Raw genomic sequence first — 14,475 nt, 5'->3', positions numbered from 1 at the left:
ATTTGTAGATTAGGACTAAAGTGGGTTTAATCCATTTTTAAAGCTGTGTGAATTTTTTTAAACAGGAACAGCCATTTGCCATATGAATTTTCATAGTGATTAAATAAATTATAACTTTTATCATTAGCAGTTGAGAGCACATGTTCATATAGCAATGTAAAAATATACTAATGAGTATTTGGTAAATTCCAATAAGTATTTACCATTAGCATAATTTTGTGTTGTATAATTAAGTTACAGTTACATTTCTAACTTTGGATAATATTCAGTGGTTAACAATAAAGTGACAAAACCTAAAAAAAATAGAAAGAAAAAAGAAAAAGCAAGCAGGCATCTACTCAGCACCGGGCATCTAACACAGCATACTGAGCACATGACAGGAAGTCAACTTCACTTTACAGAAGAGGGAACTGAGGCACGTGCCTAATAAATAAGATCACTGAGCATTAAGAAGACCTCTGCCTAGCCCCAAAGCCCTCCCTACAACATCATTACTTCCTTCAAAAGCAATTTGTATTTTATAGCAAAGCACTTAGCAAGTGGACCTTAGGACTAGGGTTCCCTGTGAGTACAGAGGTTAAGACAAATGGATGCAAAATAACTTAAGAAACAAAGCAAAGGTGGTGGGCACAGAACACACAATGTGGAGCTTTTCTCCTCACCAGGAAGCCTTACCCATGCCACAGCTGACTGGCTTTAAGGGAGGAGTGACTCATGTCCGGCCAATCAGATTCCAGTCCTGCCATAGCTTCCTGCTAGAACCGGAAGCACTGTGCTACAAAAGAGGCAGCCATTTCTCATCCCATGAACTAAGAAGCAGATAGCCCAGCCATGGGGGACTAGAAGAACCATGCCAGGGGCAAGATGGCTCTGAGCTCCCTTGATCCAATCTGTTGGGGGACAAGGCTGCATTCCAACCTGTGGGTTTCAAAATTATCTTTGTACTTACAAAAAAAAAAAAAACCAAAAAACTAAAGAATCTTTGATACACTTAGTGTGTCACAGTCTGCGCACAACTTCTTTGCTAAGATGGAAAAAGAAGGCTGTGTGTGTGTCCCTGCTTTGAATACAAATCTATCCCCATGACTGAAGCCAAGCAACACTGGCTCCTAAGGAAACTGAAGCCTCACTAGGTTTGCCTCCAGCCTGTCCAGGTGATTGGTGTGGTTTGCTTTTTCTACACTCCTGTGGTCACAAGATCAAGTCTCAAGAAAGCCTTTTCCTCCAAGAGGAGACTCTTCGTGACATGGAAGCACTGAGAACATCTGAACATCTGAAGGCTAAGCAAAGGTTGCTGCTGTCATGAGGATCTGGGAGGGCATCATAAGCCTTACAACAGGAAGATACGCTGAAGTTAACTAGGCCATGACTGCAGTTTCCTTCTTTCCTAGTAAAACGCCACTGAAAAGCTTCAGCTTAGCTGGGTATGGTGGCACAGACGTGTCATTCCGGCTACTTGGCAGTCCAAGGCAGGAGGATCTCAAGTTCGAGGCCAGCCTAACCTAGCCTAGTCAGTCAAGAAAAGAAAGGTCGGGGGGAGAGAAGGGCCGGGGATTTAACTCAGTGTGCTGCCGCCTGTTTCGAAACTTCAATCCCTGGTACCAAAAAATAAAAACAAAAATTAAAAGAAGAAGAGGAGGAGGGAGAAGGGGACAGGAGGGGGAGAAAAAAGGGCTGTGAAAAAAAAGTGTGAAGACCCTGGGTTCAATCCCCAGTACCAAAAAACCTCTGCCTAACGTAGAATTGAGAAGTTCCAGTGGGTAAATGAGCAAATGAAAGGCATGTGCCTTTTTCCACTCTTGCTTTGAATCTACAGTCTATGAGAAAGCAGACCCGTGTCCCTTCCTCCCACTGGCAGGGACACACGTGAACGAAAGCCATCTGCGAGAGGCCGCACAGCCGTCTGACCGGCAGAAGGAAGCGCTGAGTGGACAGAAGGAAAGGGATGACTGAATCCTTTTCCCATCCCTATCTGTGGGAGTCGCCCGCTCCAGGAAATGCTGGGCCCCTTCTCCCAGGACCCTGTTGGGAGCGACGCCGGACCCAGCTGACCTAGCTGCCACATCCTCCTCCGGGCCTCAGCAGCTCCGTCCCTGTGACCTCGAGGAGCACTGGGAACCAGCGTGTAAATGGTAGCGCTTCTCAGTGCTCCCGAGCTAGGGCGGAAATTCAAAGAGGAGCGGCAAAAGAGAAAAGCAAAACAAAAAACCAGATGTGAAGTGAAGCTAGAAAGGCCTCTGTCGTGGAGATGATCCCAAACATGACATTGGAAAGTGACAGGCAGGAAGCCAGGGCTGGAAATGACAACGCCGGCCCAGGCTCTGTGGCTCGCCTGGCCTCAGCTGCATGCTTGGCAGAGGCAGGAAGCAGAACCCTGGATGGCGCCCGACCAGGGCTGAGCCGCCTTCCCCCACCCTCCCATGCCACAGCTGCCCTGGGGCCCCAGGCACACTTCCTTGTAATGCCACTGCTCTGTCTTCTGACCTCCCCAACTTCTCCGGGTTAGGGTTTTCGTTTTGTCTTAGAAGAGAGAAACGCTGTTTGTTACCAGGATGTTGAAGACTTCACACACACTAAGGGGGCGTAGCTCACTGCTAAGAATCCTTGCCTACGTATGGGCCAGGGATTTAGCTCAGTGGTTCCGCTGCCTGCCTTGTAGGTGCAAGGTCCAGAATTTGATCCCTGGTACAAAAAAAAAAAAAAGTAGCAAGAAAAGAATCGTAGCCTAGCATACGCGAGGGCCTGGGTTCAGTCCCAGCACTGCAAAAAAATGAAAAAACAAAAGATTTGCCCCACATGGCCAGGTAACATCAGCCATGGGCTCCTATTCAATGCTCTTTTCTTCTTTTCCTTCCCCTTCATTCTGCCACTCCACCACCCCCCTTGATTCTTGATTCCCCTTTTCTTTGTCTTTTATTTCTGTGTAATGAACTCTGGGTCTCACAAATGTTAGGCAAGTGATATACCACTGAATTACAGCCTCGAGATGGGCTCACTAAATCGCCCACGTTAGCCTTAAACTTTTTTTTTTTTTTTTTTTTTTTTTGAGACAGAGTCTCACTACCTAGTTCAGGCTGGTCTTAAACTCACTGTGTAGCCCAGGCTGGCCTTGAACTCACTGCAGGTCGGCCTCAGCCTCCTGAGTGCTGGGATTACAGGTGTGTGTCACCACTCCTGGCTCTAGCCTTGAAATTTTGATCCTCCAGCCTCAGTCTCCTGAGTAGCTAGCTAGGATTATAAGCATTGGCCACTACTCTTTGCTTTTAAAGAAAGAAAGAAAAAAAACAAACAAACAAAGAAACAAAGAAATAAATATAGGTAGTGTTTAGGGCTTCTATCTGTTCTGCTCTAGGGAGGAAAAAGAGATACAGTATGAGCTACCACCTGAGAGAGGGACAGAATTGGGGGTGAGGGCACCGAAACCCAAAGAGACAGGGCAAGAACAGACTGCAGCAGTCACAACCACAGGGACACAACGCCCCCAGGTGCAGGGCCCTGTTAGCCAGGCACAGCCTTCTCATGGACCCGCTCGTGGTGATCCTGTTTTGCAGCTGAAATGTACGCAGGAAATGCTGCGTCCGAATTCCTATCACGGCACGAGAACAGCGAGAATGTCCTTCTAGCAGGTCCAGAGCTTCGGTGACCTCAAGTCCCCCGCACTTCTGTCCACACGCTTCTCAGCTGTGATCCCACCTTCCTTGTTATTCTCTTCCCCTGAAGTCCAGCTTAAATCCCAGCATTTCCATAAAACCTATCCTGGTCACTCAGCGGAAGTTCTTCCTCATCTGAATTTCAACAGCGATTAGTAACTTATGTACACCCCGTTACCCAACTGTGCCCACCTTGTGTTATCTCTTCTGTGGCTGCCTTCAGATATTATTCATCCATTTTTGTTCAAGATTCCACATATTTATGTTTCAACACCTCAAATTAAACTGTGATAATGAATGAGTGGTTAACAGTTGAGTAGTATTTGCTAGGCAAAGTTTTTCGGTTTTGTTTTTTTGAGACAGGTTCTGGCTATGTAGTTCAGGCTGGCCTTTAACTCTATGTGTAGCCCAAGCTGGCTTCGAACTCCTAATGATCCTCCTGCCTCAGGCTTCTGAGCTCTGTGATCACAGGTGTGTGCCACTACGCCTGGCTGCAAAAGTTTTCACATGTGACCTAGTATTGTCACACTCACACTGCTAGTGCCCTCTTTAAACACATGAAGACTGAACTTTTCCCACAGCCTCGTGGATGCTGAACGAATCTAGGTCACAGGATTCAGGAGTCCAGAAGTCAGACCTGTGCCCAATGGACAGGGCACAGCCCTGGCTCCTGGGTTCACAGAAGGGGCTCAGCGAATCGTAAAGAGTTGTTTTACTCCAAGCAGCCAGCAGCTAGCACCTCTGTGCCCTCCTCTGCCCCTGCCCACCCTGCACTGCCAGAGGCTGCCGTCACACTGCCATTTTGTGACTTTTCCCCTTGCAGACTTTCCTCATGTTCACATTAACCTAAGGGGGAACAGTAATATGAGGAGGGGAGGCAGGGCCGCCTTGAGTGATCTGGGGCCTCTTGGCACCTGAGAGTCTGGGGCCGGTGCCCTGGGGCTGGATTCTACCCCACGCCTCAGCATGGGGACAGCACCTGCAGGTCATGCCAGTGTGCTTCCTGAACGCTGCAGGATGCACCAGCTGTGCAGCCTGCAGCCTCCTGGCTCCCTCCTTCGGCCTTTCCGGGCCTCCTCACTCCTACCCACCCTCTTTGCTGGCTTCTGTTCTTTCTTTCCACAAGCACCACTTCCAGGACTGGCTCTGGGCCAGCACATTTGGACAAAAGGCAGCAAGCTTAGAGGGAGACGTCATCGCCCATCCCCACCTCGGCGGCGTGGGTGGAGCGGAGCCCGAGGCCCCTCCGCTGCTCCCAGGCTTAGGGAAGGGGCCGGGGACACAGCAGTGTGGAGTTTGTTGCCAGCCCTCCCAGGTTCAAATCCTAAGGCACCCTGAACACTGCCCTCTGGGAGGTCGCCGCAGCACGTGCGTGAGTCCAGGAAAGGGTGACTCACGGAAAGAATGACTCAAGCACCTGTGAAGGACTCAGCACAGCACTTGTCCGTGAAAAGTGCTCAGGAAACCTAAGGCTGCCAAAGAACGCGGGCAGGAGGGACAACGCGGACCTCGCGCTGACACTAATTCTTGTCCTGGGCGCCTCAGAACGGCTGTTTACCTAGCCTGGATCAAGGTGGTGAAACTTAAGGGCCGAGAAAAAGAAAGGCGGAAGATGTAGCTCCGCAGTCAAGCACTTGCCTAGCACGAACGACGAGGCCATGGGTTCGAGCCCCTGCACTGAGAGAACAAACTGAAACATGTGACTGCTCTCAAAGGCACTGCAGAAGTTGAGCTTGACATCTGAAATTTATTCGGGGAGCTGACCCCTTCCCTTTGCAGCAGGAGCGGGGAATCCAGGACAGTGCCAGCTCAGCCTCATGGGTCACAAGGCTAGTGTGAGTAGAGCCACCCTGGGGTCTCTCGCACTGTCCTTGCTTCCCTCCCCACACTGTTTACCCAGCATGGGTGGATTCGAAATTAACTGACACGCTGGGTGTGGAGGTGCATACCTAGAACCCCAGCTACTTGGGAGGCTGAGGCAGGATTGCATGTTGAAAGCCAGCCTGAGCAACTCAGCAAGACCTTGTCTGAAAATGAAATAAAAGCGGGGGCACAGATATAGCTCAGTGGTAAGAGCATGCACAAGGCCCTCCGCTCAGTCTGTATGGGAAAAAAAATTAATCTACATGCCAAACACAGCGCCTGTGTGAAGCACTGTCACGGACATGTGACGCAAGGCAAGGTCCCTGTCCTAAGTCTAGAGATAACACAATTGTAGTCAGCTAACTGGCAATAAAGAGGTAGACTTTGGTGCCTCTTAAAGACAAGCTTGGTGCCATGGTTTGAATACACTGGGTGGCTCCTTTACAAACACAGTGAGCTCATCAATCTTGGGGAAACAGCTCCCAGCAGATTGTCACCTCAGTGCGCCTGGGCTGGGGCTTCTGGCTGGACCCTGAGCATGGCCATGGCTGGGCTTGGGAAGAGCGAAAGCAGTTATCTGCAACCCACAGGCCCTTGCTGGGTAGGCGGAGAGATGGAGGGAGGCACAGCTGCAAACAGCTTTGCATTATTTGGTATAAGAACTGGGAAAAGGCTCCAGAGGTTAAAAAGCTGCCCAGAGAGCAGGGTGCAGTGGCACATATCTACAACCCCAGCATTCAGAAGGCTGAGGCAGGAGGATTGCATCAAGTTCGAGGCCAGCCTTGGTTACATAATAAGACCATCTCTAAAAACAGAAGAAAAAAAAAAGTAGTCCACAGGGACAGGTGTAGAAGGCCACAGGTGCAAACTGACCAAGAGGTAACAGCAGCACCCACCTTGGTGGGATGGGTGTCATGAATCTGAGAGGTCACGGTTGGTCAGCAATAAGGTGCCAACACAAAAGCATAGTGTTGGCTGGTCCTGGAAGCAGGAGATGGGTGAGAAGATGGTCCCAGAGGCTGTGACAGGAGAGGTAAGAAGGAGAGACAAGGAGATAGGGAGTCACCGGGTCTGTTCCGATCAAATGCCACTGAAACAGCACAGGTCTGTGAGACTTCTCGAAAAGCTTTATATGTGTGTGTGTGCGCGCGTGTGTATGTGTGTATATATACATGGAGAGAGAGAATGGTCTTTTTCTTTTTCTTTCTTTTTTTGAAGCAGGGTTTTGGTTTATAGCTCAGGCTGGCCTTCAACTCACTATGTAGTCCAGGCTTGCCTCAAACTTGTGGTGATCTTCCTGCCTCAGCCTCCTGAGTGCTGAGATTACAGGCATGCATCACCATGCCTGGCGTTGCAGTCTTTTAATTAGCTCTGTAAAAGACTTAGGGCTACAGGACTGGGAAACCAAGGGACGGGAACCCTGTGGCAGGTGAGTCTCAACCTTCCAACGGTCTGGAAGAGTAAAGGTTTGCACCCTCAGGAATAAAGAAGGCACAAAGCAGCTCCATTCCCATCACACAGACTAAGGCTAGAGGAGTCCACTCAGGAATGGTGTGGGCTGAGGGTCAGGTGGGAGAAGCACTCTGGAGGGGTAGGGTTGGGAAGAAAAGGTAGAGTGAATGGCCGAGGTGAGGTCACTCTGACTCCTTTGCCCTTGGCTCAGTTTCTTTCTTTCTTTTTCTTTATTTCTCTCCCTCCCTCCCTCCTTTCCTTCTTTCTTTCTTTTCCATACTGGGGATCAAACACATGACATTTCATTTGTGAGGTAGACAGCAGAACCACTGAGCCAAATCCCTGGCCCCTGACTCAGTTTCTTTATCTGAGCTCTCCCACTAGAAGGTGAGGGCAGAATATGGGCACTGGACTTTTATTTTTGTTTGGTTTTTTGAGGTTCCATCTATGTAGCCCAAGCTGGCCTCGAACTTTTGTGGATCCTCCTGCCTCAGCCTCCCTAGGCTGGCATTACAGGTGTGCACCACCACACTTGGCCCTGGACTCTAGGGTGGTTTTTTTTGTAACAGGACTTGAATTTAGAGCCTCGCGCTTGCTGGTCAGGCGCTGTGCCATTGAGCTACATCCCTGGCCCTGGACTTGGGCACAAGTGATTCTCCTGGCTAGCTCCCAAGTAGCTGGGACCACAGGCATGAGCCACTAGCCCAGCTTCTGGACTCCTTTTATTTCCCTATCATGTCTAGCCTGGGTCTTGGGCTATGAGGAAGAATGAATAAATATTTCATGAGAGAGAAGGAAAGAACTACCAAAGATCTCTTTTCCAAAAGACAAGACATGGGGATTTAGCTCAGTGGTTCCGCCACCTGCCTCACAAGCACAAGGACCCAAGTTTAATCCCCCGTACCAAAAAAACAAAACAAAAAACCTTATCCAAAAGACAAGACAACTAGAACAGCATGGTGTCTAGGATAAGAAAACAACTGTCAAAATATGTAACAATGAGCTGGGAGTGGTGGCACACACCTATAATTCCAATACTCGAGAGGCTGAGGCAGGAGGATCAATGGGAGTTTGATCCTAGCCTGGGCTATGTAGTGAGTTCAAGGTCAGTTTGGACTGCAAAATGAGGCTGTCTCAAAACACACCCCCAAATACACACACAGACACACAAAAGGAGACTGAAGAGGATATCAGAAAATGGAGGCGGGGGATTTGGCTCACTGGATCTGCTGCCTGCCTGGAAAGTGCAAGGGCCCAAGTTCGATTCCTGGTACCAAGGGAAAAAAAAGAAAGAAAGAAAATGGAAAGACATCCCTTGTTGTTGAGTAGGAAGAACCAATATAGTGAGGAAGGCAGTGGAACCACTGAGCTAAATCCCCAGCCCAGAACCAATATAGTGAAAATGGCCATACTTCCAAAATTGTTATACAGATTTTATGCAATCCAAATCAAAATACCAATAGCACACTTCACAGAATTTGAGGAAACTATCCTAAAATTCATTTGGAACCAGAAGAGACCTAGAATAGTAAAGGCAGTTCTGGGGTATCACAATCCCTGACTTGAAATTATACTATGGAGCAACTGTGATAAAAACAGCATGGTACTGACAATAAGTAAACAAATAAATATCTGAGGATCAGTGGAACAGGTTAGAAGATGCAGAAACAACTCCAAACATACTCAGCCACCTTTATCTTTGAGAGAGGAAGCAAACACCTTCACTAGAAGATAGTTTCTTTAATAAATGGTGCGGGAAAAACTGTCTTTCCACATGCCAAACATTTAAATCAGACCCATATCTTTCACCATGTACTAAACTGAAGTAAAAATGGATAAAGATCTAAATATTTAAGAATCAACAACTTAGACCTCTTCTTATTGAAAGACTTTTGCACAGCAAGAGAAACCACAAACAGTGACGAGAAAACCCACAGCGTGGGAAAAAAAAAATTTGCCAGCTATTCCTCAGACAATAAATAACTGAAAATCAGAGCCTCCAAATTTAAAGATCCAATACAAGAATGGGCATCTGAAATGAATAGACACTTCTCAGATGAAGAAGTAGAAGTGGCAAATAAATATATGAAAAATGTTCAATATCAGCATCATTCATGAGATGCAAATTAAAATAATGCTGAGATTCTACCTCACTTCTGAAAGAATGGCTGCTATCAAGAAATCAACCAATAACACACACCGGTGGGGCTATGGGAAAAAAGGAATCTTTCTTCACTGTTGGTGGGAGTGCAGACTGGTGCAACCACTGTGAAAATCAGTGTGGAGATTCCAAAAAGAACTAAAACTAGAGGTTCCTTTTGATGCAGCTATACTTCTCAGAATCTTCCCCAAAGAATTAAAAACATCGTACCACAGCAATATATGCTCACCATGTTTATAAACATGGGTGGTATAGAGGCACAGTTTGTAATAGCTAAGTCTTGGAAACTGCCCAGATGCCCATCAACTGATGAATGGAGAGAGAAGACGTGGTTGTTTTTTATACAATGGAGTGCTACTCCTCCATAAAGAAGCATAAGCTTAAGCCATTTCTAGCTAAATGGACACACCTTGAGACCATACTCTTACGTGAGATAAACTGGACGCACATCCCATTGTTTCCCTGGTGTGAGAAAGCAGAAATGGAAATAAGGACCGAAATGTACAATAGATACTGGGAAATGGGAAGAAAATGCTCAAATGAGGAGGGGAACAAAGGAGGGGGAGGGGAAAGGGGAGGACAAGGAAAAAAGGGTAGAAGGAAAAAATGGAAATCAAAGTTTTGTAAGCAGGGAGGAGAAGGGTGGAAGGGAGGGGAATGGGAAAAAAAGAAGCAAAATGTATCACGTACAGGTATACAAATTTCCTAGGCTGAATGTGATCATCATCTAAAACGTACCAATAAATATTTTGCTAAAAAAAAAGTTTTAAAAACAACCAGACTTGGGGTGCGGGAAGGGGTTTGTGGCAGGGACTCTTCCAGATGTCCCGGCTCTCTGGTCACCCTCAGAGTAGTTCCAATCAGTCAGCGCGGAACCGAGCTGCGTGTACAGCGGGGAGCAGCCTGGCTGGCCCTTTTCCTCTGCAGAAACCCTGCTCCCAAGGTGGGGCCTTGGCCGGTCTCTGCAGAGCTGAGCCCCAGGCAGCTCTCTCCTCCTGACCTCTTCCCACCAGCTTGGGGTGAGGAGAGGGCACCATCCCCTTTGATGTCCTGGGAGCCTGCGTGTGTTTGAGGATTGCCACAAACAGACGATGACTCCGGCCAGATGTGGAGGACGACAGTCACTGCGCTGCCTGGCAATGCAAAGACGCCCGCGGCCCAGACTCCTCTTCCTCAGCCCCTGAGACGTAGACTGTCTCAGGCCGCCCCATGCTCCAGGCTGGGAACCACACCACGGTGCCTGCTGCCACTCAGCCCTCTGCTCCCCTGGCCAGCTGTGACAGTGACCGTCGGATGGCCTTCTGCAGAGGGTGGTCTGTATTTCCCAGGCGCCAGAGAAGCACAGATAAAACAACAGAAGTATCCTGCTTGAATCCTTCTGTTTGCTGGGAGGAATAAGGACAGTAGTATTCAGCTCCTCTTTTTTTAAAAAAAAATTTTGACACAGGGTGTCACTGCATAGCAGCAGAGGCTGGACCTGAACTCACAGCGATCCTCCTGCCTCAGCCTCCCAAGGGCTGGGAATTCAGGCGTGCGCTACCCACCCAGCAGTACTCTGCTTCTTTGACTCAATGAGAGGGAACAAGTTCACATGAAGCCATGCCTTCCCCATCTGCCTTCCCCGCCCTCCAGACTCAAGGGGACTCAAGGAAGATGTGGAGCGAGGGACTGTGCCAAGCCCCCCCATGCCTCATGGACACACCTGCCTTCAGGGGAACGGATGGCTGTGCCCAATTCTCGGCCTCCACCAGTTTGGCCACAGGGTGTGGCCGGCAGGATGGTCCTAGTTTAGCCTGTTTACATCAATTAACAACTCATTTTTGTGGGTCGTTTTCACTGGGCATCAGCTAGTTAGGAGGCTGAGGCAGGAGGAACACTGGAGATAGGGGCAAAAACCCTTAACTTAGCTCCCACCAGTCGGCTGGTCAGAAAAAAGGGTCTGGGGCTTTCTTCCTTTTAGTCCCCTTGGTTGTGAGCCAAAAGAAGGTGTGGGCAAGGACAAAGCCACAATCCTGGCCCCACTGATAGAAGGCCTGATCTCGAGGTGCACTGTGAGCTGCCAGGATAAATTTCTGCCCAGATCAGATCCGGACTTTAACCCCAGGGTAGAGACGACGTGACTCTGCTTTGTGACACAGTGCCCACTTCGACATGCCAGGTGCAGACAGCTGAGTTTGTCCCTGGCCTCCTGTTATTAAAGCGGATACAGTGGCCCTGCAGCCTTCCAGCCAGGTGACCGGCACCTCGAGTTTCTGGAGAGCTGGGGTCTCCTGGGAATCCTGGGAGGCCAGCAGGCCATGGTGCAAAGAGGATCAGGGCCTGGCCAGGTCCCTAGAGCCACAGCTGGGGACGGGATCCCTAACCTTTGGTTCTCAGTGGAGACTACACAGGAGACACAGGGGACCGGAGCACAGAGGCTGTGGGGCACAGGCTGAGTGAGGGCAGCTCTGTGCCCAGGAAGCAGCCTGCAATCCCTCCCAAGCTGAGATTTCCATGCCCATCCACGACGAGCCCTCTGACGACATTCAAGCAGCCGCTCTCAGCCTTGGCTTGAACCTTACAATGGTCTTGTGACCTGCGGAAAATGAGGGCAGGAGCCAGCGCAGGGGTGCAGGCTTGAGACCAGACCCTGCTAAGTCTCTAAACTCCCCACGCTGGGCTTAAATTTGGAGTCCTCCTGCCTCAGCCTTCCAGAGTGCTGGGACTCCAGCTGTGTGCCACCACACCTAGCAAAATACTACAAGCATGTACTAAGAAAAATTGTAAATATTAAATTTAATAAGTAAATTTTAAAGTAAAAAATACTAAGGCTCAGGAACACTCTCAAGGGTTGAGGGTGAGGTTCAAACATCAGTTATTTTTAAAATGCCCCTTCCAGGGCTGGGAATTTAGCTCAGTGGTGCTGGACCTGCCTCAAAAGTGCAAGGTCCTGAGTTCAATCCCAGGTACCACCAAAAAAAAAAAAAGCCCTTTCCAGACATTTAAATATACATGCTAATGTGCAGGCCAAATTAGAAGATAGAAGTGTGAAGCAGTTTGATGGGCTGCTTGCCTAGCATGTGCAAGTACCCGGTTCAACCCCAGAACTGCCAAAAAAGAAATTTTACTGGGGGGCAGAATGCCATACCTACTCCACATTAGCTCAAGACCGTACAGTTAAGCAGGGTGGCTGTCAATCCCTGCAATGCCAGCACTCAGGACGCTGAGGCAGAAGGATCGGGGTAAGTTCAAGGCTAGCCTGCACTACACTGTGAGACTCTGTCTCGAAACAACAAAGACAGCACAGCTGGCCGGGACAGTGTCAGTGTAGAGGGCACCACAGCAAGGCATGGCTGAGAATCTGCAGAAGCTGGCGGGAAGGGCTAGAGCCCGGCTTTCAGTGCACACGCTTCCTTCCTCCAGAAACAGCCCCAGCTGCAGCCCACATGTTCCCACCCCCGCCTGCCCCGGAGGGATCTCTGCCTCCTGAACCCCTCTCCCTCAGATGTACAGTCCACCTCAGGTCTGAGGGTAGAAAGACTGGACCATCGCGGGAGGTGCACTGGCCTATCTGAACGGGACCCAGAAATGTTGCCTCTACTCCCGGTTTGTCTCATCAGGGCTCTGGGCACCAGCTCTTCCATGGGGTTCTTCCTGCCTCAGCCTTCTGAGTGCAGGGATCATAGGTGGGCACCACCTCGCCTGGTTGTATGTTCTACCTTCTACACGAGGGAAGTAGATGTCACTTCCTCCTGTACCTGCAGGACCAGTGTCCTCTCTACACGATTCCTGTGGCCTTGGTGGCTCAGTGCCACACTGTCCACACCCTGGGCTGATACCCACCCTCTCCCTGGTCTGCCTGATCCTAAGAGGCAGACCATATAGGCAAACAGTCACGTGGGCTTCTGCCCGCCCATCCTTCTAAAATTGCACTGACAATGAAGGTTTTTTCTTTTTTTGGTCTTATCTACATTTTTTGTTTATACAACGAAGACATTTTTTTTTCTATGTCACTCAAATCTTTACATAAAGTTCCTCTGATAAACTCCCAGCTGAGTTCAATTCCAGGAAAAATTCTGTTCTGAAAATTAATCTGTATGCTCTCTGTTGTCCCCAGTCCAAAACTCTGCAATCCAGCATATTTTTGTTTGTTCCTAAACTGCCAGAAATCTTACAGCCAAATTCATCGTCCAAGCGGCCATTTAAATCCTCCACTCCTTTTGCTTTGGTTTTTTTTTTTTTTGCTTTGCCTTTTTCTCCAGAGCTTTTGTGTTTGTGGTTTTCATCTAAATTACCTCATCCTGTGCCCAAATCAGTCACCAGTACCTACCTCTTGCCTCTGGGATCTCTATCCTCTTTTTGTTTGCTTGTTTGTTTTACAGGCCCTCCTATGTAGCCCAATCTGGCCTCAAACTCACAGGAACCTCCTGCCTCAACCTGCCGGGATTATAAACTTGAGCCACCATGCCCCGCTCAAAGACGAACTTCTGATCCATCTATTGCTCCTCACTTGGGGAACTTCTGCTCTCAGAGCCTTCCTTGCACGCACGCACAACCCACACACTGGCCTCCCAGCTCTGTGACTTTGCATGTGCTGTTCCCTCTGCAGGAAATAGCCGTCCCTGCTTTGTTTCCTGGTGAAGAGGCTTCCTGGGCTCGACCCAAACCTTGGGCTCTCCAGCCGCGGGCCTGTCCTCTGGGTTCCCTCGCTTGCAGCCAGTCCAGGCTGGGCAGCCAGGACACGCGTTCCTGGAAGGAGGCGAGGCCGTGTCCCCGCTGCCTGGTGCCCAGCTGCTTGAGGGCTGGAGCCAGGGTGCAAGTCCTCAACCACCAAGGGCTGACCCTGGCACCTTCCCGCCTTCTTTCTCCTCACCCTGCCCCAACCAGCCTGTTTGCCCTTGACTTCCTCTTGGGATTCTCCCATCCTAGGCCACCCACCCCGGGGGCTACCCTACCACCCGCTCTTCGGTGTGCTTGCTCGCTCGGGCAAGGGTCCGGTTCTTCCTCGGGCGCCCGCAGCGTCCAGAGAGTCGGGTACAACTCGCGGTGCAGCGCGGTGCTACCCCGGGTTTAGGGGGCGCCCCAAAGCCATCCGAGCACCGGCGGGGTGAGGAGGGGTCTCTGCTCTTCCCTTCCCCATCTTGGTCCGGGAGGGGGCACCACCAGGGGGCACCTGTGCAGCCCCAGGTCAGGCTCCCGCAGCGTGGCTCTGCCCGACCCCGGAACAAGCTCACACCCTGCGCCGCCGTGCCAGAGAGACGCGCCCCGGGATCCATCTGCTCGCCACTGCCTCCCGGGGGTAAAAGTGGGAGCCGAGATCCTCTCCTCTTTACCCTCCCGATTACCAAACTACGAACTGTGGCCGGGGGG

The sequence above is a fragment of the Fukomys damarensis genome, unplaced genomic scaffold (genome assembly GCF_012274545.1).
Source record: "Fukomys damarensis isolate Sample0158 unplaced genomic scaffold, DMR_v1.0_HiC HiC_scaffold_16, whole genome shotgun sequence".
Lineage (NCBI taxonomy): Eukaryota > Metazoa > Chordata > Mammalia > Rodentia > Bathyergidae > Fukomys > Fukomys damarensis.
The sequence above is the reverse complement of the archived record's forward strand: the minus strand, read 5'-3'. Positions refer to the sequence as shown.